This window comes from Lygodium microphyllum, chromosome 1, assembly GCF_053477565.2.
Source record: "Lygodium microphyllum isolate KBCC chromosome 1, Lygodium_microphyllum_v1.1.10, whole genome shotgun sequence".
NCBI lineage: Eukaryota > Viridiplantae > Streptophyta > Polypodiopsida > Schizaeales > Lygodiaceae > Lygodium > Lygodium microphyllum.
This window is the reverse complement of record NC_141135.1, coordinates 139,052,502-139,066,978: the sequence shown is the minus strand read 5'-3', so window position 1 is coordinate 139,066,978 and position 14,477 is coordinate 139,052,502.

Genomic DNA, 14,477 nt, shown 5'->3' with positions numbered 1-14,477 from the left:
ATTAGTGAAATTATGCTTTCATGCCATTCAAAAATGCATTTGGATCATATGTATGCTTGTCACTGCTGATCATGTTGGATATACTCTTCTTTGAGCTTTGAGATTTGATTTAATCTATATTTGGTAGAGGTTGAGGTTGCATGGTCAGTGATCTACTATTTATGGGCTTTGATACTCATGTCATTTATAAGATCTTAGATGTATTACTTGGTATCTTTGGGCTTTCAGATGTTATGATATACATGTATTGAGCTTTCTTTGCTCTTGGATACTCCAATTTTCTTTTAGCGGGAATACTTTCAAATTTTACTATGGATCTTGGATTTTTTAGAGATTGTAGGATCTCCTATGTATGCTCGTTGTTGGTTTATGCAGACATTGTCTTTGCAATTATTGATCATTGGTGGCTAATCTTCATTTGATATTCGATTATCTAGTACTTTCTCCTATCATCATAGAGACGGATTATTGATTATGGATACATGCCTTGTTATGTGTATTGAGCTTCATTGTTCATGAGTAGTGAGCTGGTTATAGCTTGGTAGATCTCATTGTTGCTTGGAGATCTCCTATGCATAGTCAGCTCATGTACTTGGTTACCCCTTTGTTTGAGGTGTATCTATGTATTTGACACTTTTGGTTCTCTGACAATATTTGGTACTTGGAGTTATATGCTCTTCATTAGTCACTGCTAGTTGCATTGGAAGTCTTGTTCCTATCTAGACGCTCTAGTCGTGGGAGCATTTTATCTTGGACATTTTCCCACAGTTGACCTCTCATTTACTGCAATTTTATGGATAGAACTATTGTAATTTAGCTTTGAGCTATTTTCTTGGGGATAGATAGTTGTTGCAATACATTGCCTTGTACTCCTTCTCTTTATAAACTTTTGGTTCACTTTTGGGATTGTTTTACTGAAATAACAACAACCCATACTTTGTTTATTTTGCAATCATTAGGGAATGTGCTTCTAGTAATTCCGAGGATAGTGCTATCTTTAACATTAGCAAGTTAGATGCATCTTTCTTGGATATGGTGATGCAAGTGAAATGTGCTTTTGTCTTTAGGATCCATAGGCTCAAAAAGTTATCCACATCCATGATGTTGTATTTCATGAGGATAAGATTCATAAGAAGCATGACCAAGTGATTGAAATATGCAGGATGATCTTTTAGGAGGAACCTCCTATTATTGTATAGCTAGCCTTTGTTAGATAGCCTAAGTTTTTATTGATGCTCTAGTGGCCCCCAGGATCCACATGTTATAAAAGATCATGTTGATGATCGACAAAGAAGATAGGATGTACTAGCTCCACATTCCATTTTGCAACGCTCTACTAGAGCTTTATGTCCTCCTCATTGTTAGGAATCCTCTGTGTGTTATGTTATGGTGACAAATTTTTATGATCCCCTTGCTTATGAGGAGGCTATGCAAAGAGGTGACAGTTATTGTTAGAAGAGGGCTATGCAATTTGAGTTTGACACATTGTAGAAAAAGCATACATGGGATTTGGTTTCCTTGCCTAGTGGAAAACATGCATTGCCATATAAGTTGATGCATAACGTGAAGAACATCCCAGTCACCCTAACCTAGAACATAATGCTCATTTGGTTGCAAAGGGTTTTAAATAGGAAGAGGGAGTTGACTTTGATTAGATATTCTCTCATGTGGTCAAAATGACTACCCTTCTCTTGATTTTGACCTTGAATGCACATTAGATCTCAAATGGATGTTAAATTGGCTTTTCTAGGTAGGGATCTACATGAGGATATCTATATGCATAGCAGCCTAAGGGCTTTGTGGAAAGGGCATCGAACACCTAGTGTGCAAGTTGAGGAAAACTCTTTATGGACTTAAGAAAGTACCTAGGTAATGGTAATGGTATCGTAAGTTTGCTACCTTTCTACATTCACAATCTTACTCTTGTAGTGCTATGGATCCATGTCTTTACATGAAGAAGGCTTGTGATCGTAGTTGTATTATTTTGGTACTCTATATTGATGATATGTTGATTACTATGAGTGCTCATAATAAGTTAGATACTTTGAAGACTTAACTAAAGAGGATATTTGATATGAAAGACATGGGGCATTCTTTTTCCATACTTTGTATGCACATTACACACACTTGCTCCTCTAAGGGACTCCTCTACTTGTCCATAAGGAGTACATCCATAGGATACTTGAGCAATTCCATATGCAAGGTAACAAGCCCTTTGGCACCCCTTTACCTTCCCATGTGAAGGTCAATCATGTGGATTATCCATAGTTAGTTTCTGAGAGGGTCAAGATGGCCAAGTTTTCATATGCATCCGTAGTGAGTAGCTTTATGTACCACATGATAGCCACTAGACTTGGCATAGCATTTGCAGTGAGAGTTGTGGCTCGTTACATGGCAACACCTGGCTAATGATATCAAGATGCCATGAAGGGTATCATGAGAAGCCTTAAGGGCATCACAAATGTGTGCATTTGCTATAGCAACCAAGATACTAGAGTTGTGGGCTACACTGACTCAGATTATGTACAATACACAAATAGTAGGAAGTTCACCTCTGGCTATGTCTTCACCTTTGCTAGAGGTGTTATTTCTTGGATATCTAGGGTGCAAAAATGCATTGCCTTATCTACTACTGAGGCTGAGTACATTGTAGCCACTCAAGCTTGTAACGAGGCTCTATGGTTAGGCCGTCTAGTTGCAAACCTTGGTATTACTTCTACTTTGCATTCGAATTCTAAGTCCCGTCTAGTTATTACATAATCTGATATTTCATGTGAAGACCAAGCATATTGAGGTGCATTATCACTTCATTAGAGAGATAATTGAGGACAATCACATAGAGCTTGTTCAGATCTCCACAAACAACAATCCTACTGATCTAGGCACTAAAAGTCTCCCAATAGAATGTTATGCCTTCCTTAGAAAGATGATGGGCATAGGATGAGATCATATCTTTTCTCATCTAGCTATACTCATATGTACATATTGTTATTCTTTTTCTTCACTCTAGGTATATTCTCATTTAACTCTATGTACATATGAGTACATGTAGTTGTACTCTTATATTTATGTGTGTGTGTGTGTGTGTGTGTGTGTGTGTGTGTGTGTTCTCCTCACTCCAAGCACATTCATCTTTAAGTGGGAGGGAGGTTGTTGGGGGTAAAGGCTACTAGTACTTAGCCACCTATATTTACCTTGTACTAAGTGTCCACATGCCTATACATTGTAGGTGGCAACTGCCCACCATTAGTGTTATCTTTATTCTTTATTCTTTACAATGATAGAATAATAAAGGGAAGGTAGGTCAGACATTGTGACTATTGGAGTTTCCACATATTGGTCTTGCTCTCCGAGTTCAAACATCCATAGAATAAATGGAAGGCATGTCACAAAGTGTGACTATTAGAGTTTCCACACATCAGTCTTGCTCTCTTGAGTTCTAACCTCCATAGCCATTGCTCTTTCTTTTGCTTGTGCTCACCCCTTTCACTTTTTAATGGAAGAATCAAGATAGCATAAAATAACTACTTGATTTTAGGGATCCTTGTAGATACCTCAAATTTTAGTAGACAGAAAATAGTTTGGTTGCCTTCCAAAGAATTTTCATGAGAAGCATCTCCTCCGATGATAGAACCTAGTCCGTACATAGCCAATTAGTTAGATTTTATTTACATGTAGCAAAACAATGAAGTGATTGTTTAGTTTTCTATAAGAAACTCATTACTTTAAGCCTATAGCTAAAAAGTGTGTTATAATTAATAGTTGCTCTTTTCCTTATGAGAAGTCAGTAAAATGAATAGTACATTATGAATCTTTAGGCAATTGTACTTGCTAGAAAGAGAACTAGGGTTAAGATGACCTTGACATTATTTTCATGGATTATACCTGAAGAAATCCTACTAATTTTTGGATCCATTGATATTCTTCCACAAAATAATTTTTATACTTGACTAAATACGTATGATACTAATTTCATGTTCTAGTTGTCGTCTAGCCATGATCAAGGATTACTTCAAATACTAGAATATTAATATATTTCTCTAACAAAGGAGGGTCATCGACACTAAGAGTAACTGGAGATGTTCCCTTAAATTGTTTCAACAAACTAATGTGAAAAGGATTATGAATGTGCCAATAAAGAGGAATGCCCAATTTAGAAGCATTCTCATTAAACTTGTGGACAATTTGGAATGGGCCATAATACCTTGGTGCTAACTTAATTTTTGGATGTTGTTCAATGGATTTTAGCATCCTCTTTTCAACTCTCAATGATACTAAATCATTTTCTTGAAATTGAATAGCCTTATGCTTCATATTAGCTTGACATGTATACTCAATTGGATTGCTTAATCTTTTTGGTAATGTCCTCTAAAAAAATTTAATAGTAAGTGACCAAAGTTTCATCAACTTGAATATTAGTAGCAACGGTTGTCATGGGAATAGGCAATTTCTTTCCATATACTACCTTAAAAGGAGCTCGACCAGTAGAATGTGAGGTGTTATTTTAAGAAAATTGGAGGATAGCAAATGTTGGTCCTAATTATTTGGTCGGCCAATTGTTTAAGATCTAAGAGATCAAGAATAGTACTATTCATAGCTTAAGTCTGACTATTATTCTTAGGGTGAAAAGCTTATATAAAATCCATCTTAGAAACCAAAATTTTAAATAAAGCTACCCAACAAGATTAAAATATCAACCATCATAATCAAATAGGATTACCCTTAGAAAACCCATGTTAAGAAAATATAGAATTAATGAAGAGTTTGGTAGACTATGAGACAGACAATTTCCTTTTGCAAGGAATAAAATATGCCTATTTACTAAATATATCCACAATTGTCTAATTTATATTATGGTGTTTAGACATTGTGGAAAGACCACTTAATAAAGTTTATTGAAATTTGTTCCCATGGATAATTAGGTACACATAAGGGCATAAACAAACCATATGATTTTTCATGGTGATATTTTATATGTTGGCACACAATGCATTCAAATGTAAACTTTGTTATATCATGTTTCATGGAAAGCCAATAAAAATATTCTTTACATGTATCTATCATGGATTAGATATTTATATGTCACATATAAGCAAGTGTATGCATTTTAGTCATGGCAATATTTCTAAAAGGTACAATAACACAAAACTTTCTTTAATAATACAAGAACCTATTTACATATGAGTAATTAAAAAATGGTGTTAGTATTTTAAAATATCTGCCAAATAAAAGAGAAATCAAGATCTGAAGCATATGTAGAAAGCATAAAATCAAACGTTTGATTTTCAATGGTAGAAACATGATTTGAATATAGATTTTTATTCTATCAAATCTAAGTAGGTGATATGATGCAATAAAATCCATCAACCTACGACTTAATGAAGTATTCCATAAGCAAAAGACACATTTGGGATCCTCATAGGAAGTATTTATTGATAAGTCAAAGAATTCATGGGTAGGGCTTCTTTGTGGCACTTCATCATTCTCACTAAGGGGAATAGGCTCCTCTCTCACTGCTTCTTTCCCTTTGCCTACCAGTGTGCTAGCATTGAGGTGGTGCTTGCCTACACATTATCTATTTACAAGGCTTGATCTTTCTTCTCCTAAATTTGATCTTTGTAGATCATCTTGAGGAGATAGGGGTAATAGTTGGAAGCGTGGATCCATTAGGCTAGCATGGAATCAATTCACTGATTCATCCCAAGTTCATGCACCTCTACCCTGAAGAACTCTTGTAGCTCCTACAAGACACAAGGAGTGATTGGCATGGACCCATAGAGATAAGTGGCCACTGCCACTTGTCCACATAAGAATATGGAATTTGTTTGCATTCAACTCTACAATTAACGCACATTCAATACATTTTATTTTTCTTTTCTATCAACAATACAGCTCCAAAACAAGTGCACCAAAAGAAGAAAAACTAGGATTAATTGAACATTTACTTAATAATTCAATCACTTATCTTTGGATTTTTTATTTATGCAAAGGACTGTGAGTATATGGAGTGTAGTGAAGTAACACCAAGAAAAAAATCAATTTTATGATCTAATTCTCCTCATGATGGTGGCAACTCAAGTGGGTAATCTTCCTTGAAACAATGTTTATATGAGTCTAAAAATATTTTCTATGTCAATGACAATGCAAAAGCTTCAAACTTTTCTACTTCAGTCTCACAAAAATCATGCTCAAATTTAGCTTGGATGTCAAATTGTAGACCACCGTCTTCATATTTGTGTTGCAACGTGCTCTCAAGAACTTCCGTAAGAATATGCAATAGCAAAAGTCTTTATAAAAATTACTTTATATAGATAGACACATCATCAGCTTCTTGCAAAGATAAAGTAGACCAATTTCACCTTACTTGAAGATTTTTTAAACTTTTTCTTTGTAACATACCTGCCTTGATCTCTTGACGTGGATAACGCTTTATTAGTTGCCCAGAGTTTACACCCTAGCCGTCGCCATCCATGCTCTAATCAGAATGATCAAATTTTATCCGGCTAGTTAACCCTAGGATCTACCTTGCAGGGGAAGCGTCCTGCAGTTACCCACAAAGGACCGGCCTAAAGATTCCTAATTGACCTAACAATCACCTATCAACAATTAGCTCACATCCAGAGATGTCCTTCGAGAGGCTTCTTGTCCGGAAGGAGCGACTGCCATTACTCTTGGTTCATGGAGTACAACACTTTTTTCCAATAGCAAACTAAGGATTTATGAAATCCCTCTCAATGCTCTGGCGTAGCCACCATACATTTCCCCTAAGATAATTTATAGTTCGGTTTTTTGAGACCAAACCCTAAGTAAGTAAGCAAATCGGTCCTTCTTAGAGTTTCTTCCTAGCATTTGTTTTTGGGGAAACCTCTCGGCTAACCAAGACCACCTTGCCATAGGACTGGATTGGAATCCATCCACCTCCTTCCCTCTATGGAAGTTCTTAGTTATCTAATTACCTACCACATTATGTGAAACATATAAAAACAACTTCATTAATTAAAATCATTTTATGCACAGTTGTTTGTTTACGCAATTTACTCACGGACATACAATTAGAATAAAACAAACTCATTGATTATATTCCATAATGTGTTCTCCCACCCATACATGAGAAAAAAATTTACAATTTCGCATGTTGCCTCATCCAACGCATCTGCACGTCACCAAGATCAAATCCACCTATAGCTATCGTTTATAGGTGTCCCAAGTAGAACTCCGGTCATACAGGGGACCAAGTAGTTCCTAGGTGCAATAAGAGATTTACTAGCCAGAGCCCCCCTGGCACCCTATCCACCTCCTACTTAATATGATCCCTGCTGGGAGACCTCTCACCATCGAAGCCAATCCATGCTTCCGCGGCGATATATAAAAAAACATCCCCTCTTGGTATGGGGATTCAGCACCTATCCTTGGGGGAGGTATAGGGCTCCTCAATTTTTATCTGTTCCAACACTTAATTCAATCAGGATCTAATCTAGAAGATCACAAACAAGATTGATGTCTACAAGTAGTTATGACTTCAATCAATCAAGCAATTTTCAAGTGATGCTTAATTCTAGTAGTAATCGACACTTGAGTTTCACATAATGAAATCTTCTCCTTGGAATTTAACTAGGGGTATCTAGATTTTGGGGTCTCTAACTTCCCAGTTCTTGTAACCAAGTTTCTTGACCTTAAGTCATTATTTCTCAAGAGACTTATCTTATTTCTATTGAATTGGGATAGAACTTTTTTTAGAAGAAAAAAAAACCTATGGTATCGCAGTTGGTAAAGGGTTGTCATCCGCGCCCGTGACTCTCGTGCTTCCAACTCCAACTGTTGCTTCCATGTTAGTAGGGTCATTCATAATTTCGGCTTTTGAATTTCCTTGGGTTGAATGGAATGATGTCTCTTGTCTCGTGGAATAGAGTCTCCTCCTTCTCGATCAGCATCTCGTCCTCATCAAAATTGCTCATTGTCCCACCTTTGGTCATCCCCAAGCCCTCAATTTATAGTTTTGCAAGGGGGGAGGGGGGTAGAAGAGAGGGCACTTGCTTTTTTCTTTGTGTTTTTCGATAACATCATCGATGACAAGGAGAGAACACTTTCTTTTAGCATTTTTGACAATGTCATAGATGATGTCAGGGAGGGGCTCCATTTCTGCAACACGAAGATAAAAAAATTAATGAACATATGGGCAAGGATGCACTACGCATCGCGTGGCCGGGCGTTACTCCAGGTGTACGACCAAGGCGGCGACCAAGGCATAGACCTTGGCATCTTGGCCTTGGCATACTTGGCAACGGGCTACGAAGGCTTCATAGGCACCGTTGGATGTGCACGAGAAGCTCCCACTAGCTTGTAGGAAAATCTTCCCGAGAGGTCACCCATCCCAACAGTGTCGTCACCTAAGTGCGCTTAACTTGACTATCCACTAGGCTACTTCTTTTTTTGTTGTTATTCACGTGGCAATTAAACAATATTGAAAATGCAATTAAACAATATTGAAAATCACATTAGTGCCTACCGTTTAACTACCAAGCATATGACACTGGTTACTCATGCTTGGTAGTTAAACAGTAGGCACTAATGTGATTTGTGCTTGGTGCATCAAATTATTGAGTGAATGTACTATTTTTTGAAGAACGCTTATGGTGCACAAAGGATATTTATTGCATAAGTACATCCTTGTCACCGATAATTGAAGTAAGGAAGTAATCAATGTTGATGGATCTCCTTTATGCAAAGGACCTCTATGCATGGTCATAGTGACCAAGCCTTGATAATGATAATATTGAATCTTCCAATATGGATGGATACATTCGCTTTTATGTTGACCCATCCACCAATTACTAAGCTCTAATACCAATGTTGCTAGCCTTTGTCATACAATAGATAAAAACTGATAGAAAATATGAAAATAAACTTTTACAAAAGAGAAGATAGATCCACAAATTTGCACAATACAAGATTGGGTGTAATCTCCCCCCATGCATGAGTGAGCACATTTTCCATGCATTTATTTATAATATTCAATTAAGCTTTTGTGCACAAAATACATTGAAGGCACAATGCGCGTGCAAAGTCCTTATGCATATGAGTGCATATAAAATATAATATTTCCATGCTATGTAGCGTACAATTTTCAATAATATTTTCACATTATGATGCATATAAATTTCACATATTAAATTGTGTACTCCAAAAAGAATAATTTCACATAACTATGTTTAATAATTTGCTCACCACAATACAAAATGCATTAGTATCCTTTCATCTATCTACCAAGCATAATGTGACTAGTATCACACACACACATTGTGTAATAGATCATTGCTCATGTGATAAATAGAAAAAAATACACAATATAAAAATAATCTTATTTCCTTGGTAAATTTCCGTAACACACTTGGAGGACCTTCTCCCAAGTTTTCATTACAACAAGGGAGGGCTTTTGATAACCCTAGAATAGACCATTGTGTTGAGTTCTACTTAGTATAAATTAAAGCATAAGGTTGAGGAAGACCTAAGACCTTGGGAAGATACGAACTTAGGCACAAATAAAGTTCCAAGGAAGGGCCTTAGCTAAGTTAAATAAGTCATAACAACCCCAAAAGTTTGACTTCCTTCTAAGGAAGCAGGTTAAGGCTTGTCTCAAGTTCATAGCAATTTGATTGGTTGTAAATAAAACCTCATGCTAGAGGGTAAGGTACTTAGATAAATCATATACTTAGAATTGTATTGCAAAGGACTACCTAATGCTGGGATTTATTGCTTGACTATTTTTGTATTCTAAGTCAAGTTGTGCTAATACAAGTTGATTTTGATGAGTATGCTTCACCAAGGTGATGATTGTTTGCTCGGAATGCTAGGTCGAGCACCAAACACGAGAGGTATCTCCATAAGGACTTGTTGTTAGCTAATAGGTGCCAAGGAGACAAGGGGCTTTGGCTATAATTCCTTGGGTGTGTGAGGACCTATCTAATCCCCTACAAGCTTGGGATAGGTCTCTAGAAGGCCTTGATGCAAGATTGAGGGTGGATTGTTAATTTGTCTCTTTGGGCACAAGTCACTTTATGGACTAAGGATTGATAGAATAAAACATGAATTGTAAATATTCTCTTGGAATAAAGATTCATGCTTTCTCAAAGGCTATTTTACACTTGTACTTGTATCTGTGCTAATATTACATAAACGAACGTATTCTGACAGGTTAATTAAGGAAGTTGTTTATAAACATCAAACATAACTATATTAGGATTAATTTCAAGGGACGTAAGTGGGTGAATCCTTGATGGATTCATCTCATGGCAGAGTGGTCTTGGTTAGCTGAGAGGTTTCCCATGAGAATGTTAGATGAATAATATCTAGCAATCCAAGAGCATCATCCTAGAACTGACTTAGTATCATTTTAGGGGGTTGGAGTGAGATTTTACCCCACATATAGAGGGATTGATGCTCCCAACTTCCCCTCATTTCTCATTTTGAGTGTGGGGACATATGTGTATGGGTCATGATCCCATGTTAGGCCCATATTGCGTCATAAGCCTGATCTATTATGATCTTAAGTGTACTTGGAACCAAATGCAACGCTAGTCTAGTTGGTGTGGGATGTCTTCCATAAACAACTACCCAAATTTGACACTAAAACTTTTGTTAGAGGACCTTAGAAATCTTTCATGACCAATTTTTGGCTGATCCTTGTGAGGATAAGGTAGAGCTTCCCTTGCAAGGGTAGACTCAAGAGGCCACAAAGTTTGGATATTCCTTAGGAGTTCCAGATAGAGTCACCTAGTTATATCCCTTGATGGACTACCAAAACTATACTATCACAAGTTTGTTAGATAGGCATGTTATGGTTATAGAGCTATTGGGTGTGAGTAGAGCATAGAGCTACAATGGGTAGCCTTTACGATAGCATGCTCTACCATATTTTTGGAAACAAGGAGGAGGATGAGGTCCATTATAGTCTCTAAGATAGGATGTAAAGAAGGCATAGATGATGTTTGGTTGCTTGGAGGCAAAGATGAGGGCAACAATGAGAAGGCAAGGTAAGAAAACTATGTGACTATTTTTATTTCCTTAATCAAATTACGTGTGTTTTTCTTACTATATCTCACATGCTTGGAATGATTTTTTTTTTAACTTTTCTTCTCTACCTACCAACATCCCATGATGAATGCAGAATTGCATGCAAGTTGCTTAGCTACCACTTGTAACTTGCAATGCACATTTTCAAGGTGTTGTGGCATATATCGATGCAACTTCTATTGCAAGACTGTTGCAATAGTCCAATAACTCCTTTTGCTAGACTATTGCAATAGTCCAACAACTCCTTTTGTTGGATTATTGCATTAGGCTAATGATGATAGACATATGGCTATGAGTGATAGAAGTAGGCATGTTCTTTTGTATTGGCCTAGCTTGTAGGATCACATTTGATGTTGCCTACCAAGAAGTTAGGAGTATAGAAGTTGACCAATTGGGGGCAAACAAGCCATAGAGGCCAACATGAAACTATACGCACATCATTGTAGGTTTGATTTTGCTTATTAGTGAGTATATGGACCCATTTGGGAGCATTATGTAAACCAAGAAAATTAATGGCTTCTGAAGCTATAACATTCCCCATTCCCTATTGTTCTAATTAGGTACTTCAAAACAAATGGGATAACAATAGGGAATGGGGAATGTTGCAGCTTCAAAAGTAAATATTTACCCCTTTTTGTTTCCATTATGTAAACCAAGAAAACCAAGCAAACCAAGCAAATTAATGGCTTTTGAAGCTGTAACATTCCCTATTCCCTATTGTTCTTATTAGGTACTTCAAAACAAATGGGATACCAATATCCCGACTTGAGAATACACATTTTTATGTATGACCATGTTTGATTCCTTTTTAGTCTAATACAATTGTTGTGCCTTTTGGCAATATTTATTAAAGGGAATAACATCCATCTTTCACCCCTTGGTGAGGCACCTCGAAGCTACTCAATTGGGGTTTTTGAACCTTTGACCTCCCATTACACATTCACACCCAACATATTATACTATTAGACTTGTTGTGTATTGCCCACACATGTTGGACATTGTAGAAATCTTCTACATTTGTGGATTATCCTTTGTCATATAGGCCTTGGACCATAAAGGTCTAGGGCAAAGAATTTTTTGTGAATGTAGTACTTGAAACACCATCTCACATGCATACTCATAATTAATGTATTCACACTCTCAAGCCTTTCTAATAGCCAATCCTCCTATCATGCCGCTCGTTCTCTAGCTCGTTGATCTCTAGCTTCATTTTGCTCTCTTTGTCTCTCCTCTGAATTCATCCACTATGAACTAAATAGCTATTACTGTCATACTCCAAAATTTTGCACTTTTTTTTAAAGCTATAAAGTTAAATTTTTTTCTTGCATGAGCACTTAGAAGGTTTAGAATGGTTGGTAACTCTAGGTCTATTTCTTCATAAGGCAACTTTTCTTCTTGCTCAGGAATTAGGCCGAAAAATTCAACAATCTCTCTAACGTCTTTTGTGTCGAAATTAACTTTTAAACCTTTGGATACACGTATCCAAGGCAACACGGTATCCCATACCACTCTTCTAAAGCTTCGATAAGTGTTACGATAATACCAATCAAAGTGATACGATACACTGATTGTATTTATTTCCACTGCATCTATTAGCCGAAAGTGCGCTACTAATAAAACTATGGTTTGCGCGCAATCATTATAACCCCAACTCTAAGAGAATAAATGTTCTACATCTATAGTTAATTGCATGCCAAAATATTTAGCTCCCTCTACTAATTATCTCTTGCCCAATCCAGTATTCTCCTTTGGAAATTTTGGGGCAAATTAGGAACACAGGGGATTCACTAGTAGTAATAAGGAGACGTCACCTACGTGCAAGAAATATATGAAAATACTCCTTATCTACCCCCTATTTATGGGACCTTACCTTATAAAATATACATTCCTTCCCTTAAATAACCCCCCTCCCTTACACTCATGTGGTACCATACAATAAACCCTAGTAAACCCCCCAGGATTAGAAAAATAGTCCCTTAGAAAAGAGACCTCGCATTCACTCATAAATACCTAGGATTTCAATATCCTAGGGAGATTGATCACTTGTTCGAGTGCACTTGGCTCTCGAAAAACGCACCAAAAAATGACTGGTCGAACCACTTTTAACCATGTTGTTAAGCCAACTCCTGCGAGCTATTGCACTGAATAGGTGATATTGATAGCTAATTCTTATGATTTATTCTAGCCTTCCTCTATAGTTACAACAATTGTTCATAGTAGTTGTAATGAAGGAGACCTAACTAATCTAACTAAGAGAGAGAAGAGAGAGAAATATTGCAAAAGAAGAGGGGGAGGAGAGAGAGAGAGACATGGAGAAGAGAGAGAAAGACAGGAAAAGCGAGAGAAAGAGAGAGAAAGAGGGGAGAGAGAGAGGGGAAGCCATGGGAGCTTAAGGTGAAGGTGAGGAGACAGATTTGTATTTATCAAATCGTACCCTAATCAGGTCCTTATACATCTTAAATACCCTATCAATGTAATTGGGTATTCGCATGTGCTAACCCCGTGTTAACCCCATGTAAAACCCTCTAATCCCATTCTTTACATTCCATCCCAACCCAGAAGGTTTTTGCCCTCAAAAACAAAAAGAGGACGTATTGGTATGGCTGGGTGGGGGAAGGGGGGTGATATCTTGTGGAACAGTGGCCTATGAGCATGTATGTAGTGTGAGCATGAGGGAAGAAGGTAACTCAATACAAGGATAGGCACGAATTCCAAACAAGAAGGGCTGGACAACACTGGACAACATGCTATCCTGAACAAGCCTGTAGTGGAAAATTGATCATAACTTGCCATGGGCAACTCCAAACAAGATGTTTCGCATGTCAAAATGGAGCTCGTTGAGCGTACTTTCAGCGCAATTAAGTCATGCATGTGTGCAATTAATTCAAGCCCAAAACTATTCAAAAATAGATGGTTGTCTACTATAAAACAGGCCCAAATCGAGTTATCCTTCAACCAAGGTTGCCGCCTCAAGGTGAGGGGACTGCACCGGGGGAGTACTGATGTAGATAGAGCTTTCTTTCAACCCCCGGGATCAAATGGATTACCTGCATGGTAAGCATCACCAGCATATAGGTCATCCATGCAAGCGTGGGTCTTTGCACTACCACCGAGGTCAAATGGAAAGTGGTTATCCTTTCCATGCATTGGGTTACCATCCACAAGTAAAGCTAGAATGGTCACTACCACTAGCTGTTGCATTGAGTCTGCCATAAGCATCATATGATTAAGCTCAGTCTATGCTTGGATGCTATCAATAACACATGGGGTTGCATAAGCTGAAAAGTGTACTGCATCAACCCTTATATGTGACATGTGTACAAACTGAAGGGTCTCCTAAAAGGACATGTTTTCTTGATCCGTAATATGAGCATGATCTTTAAGATCTACATGATCTTCTTTCTTGG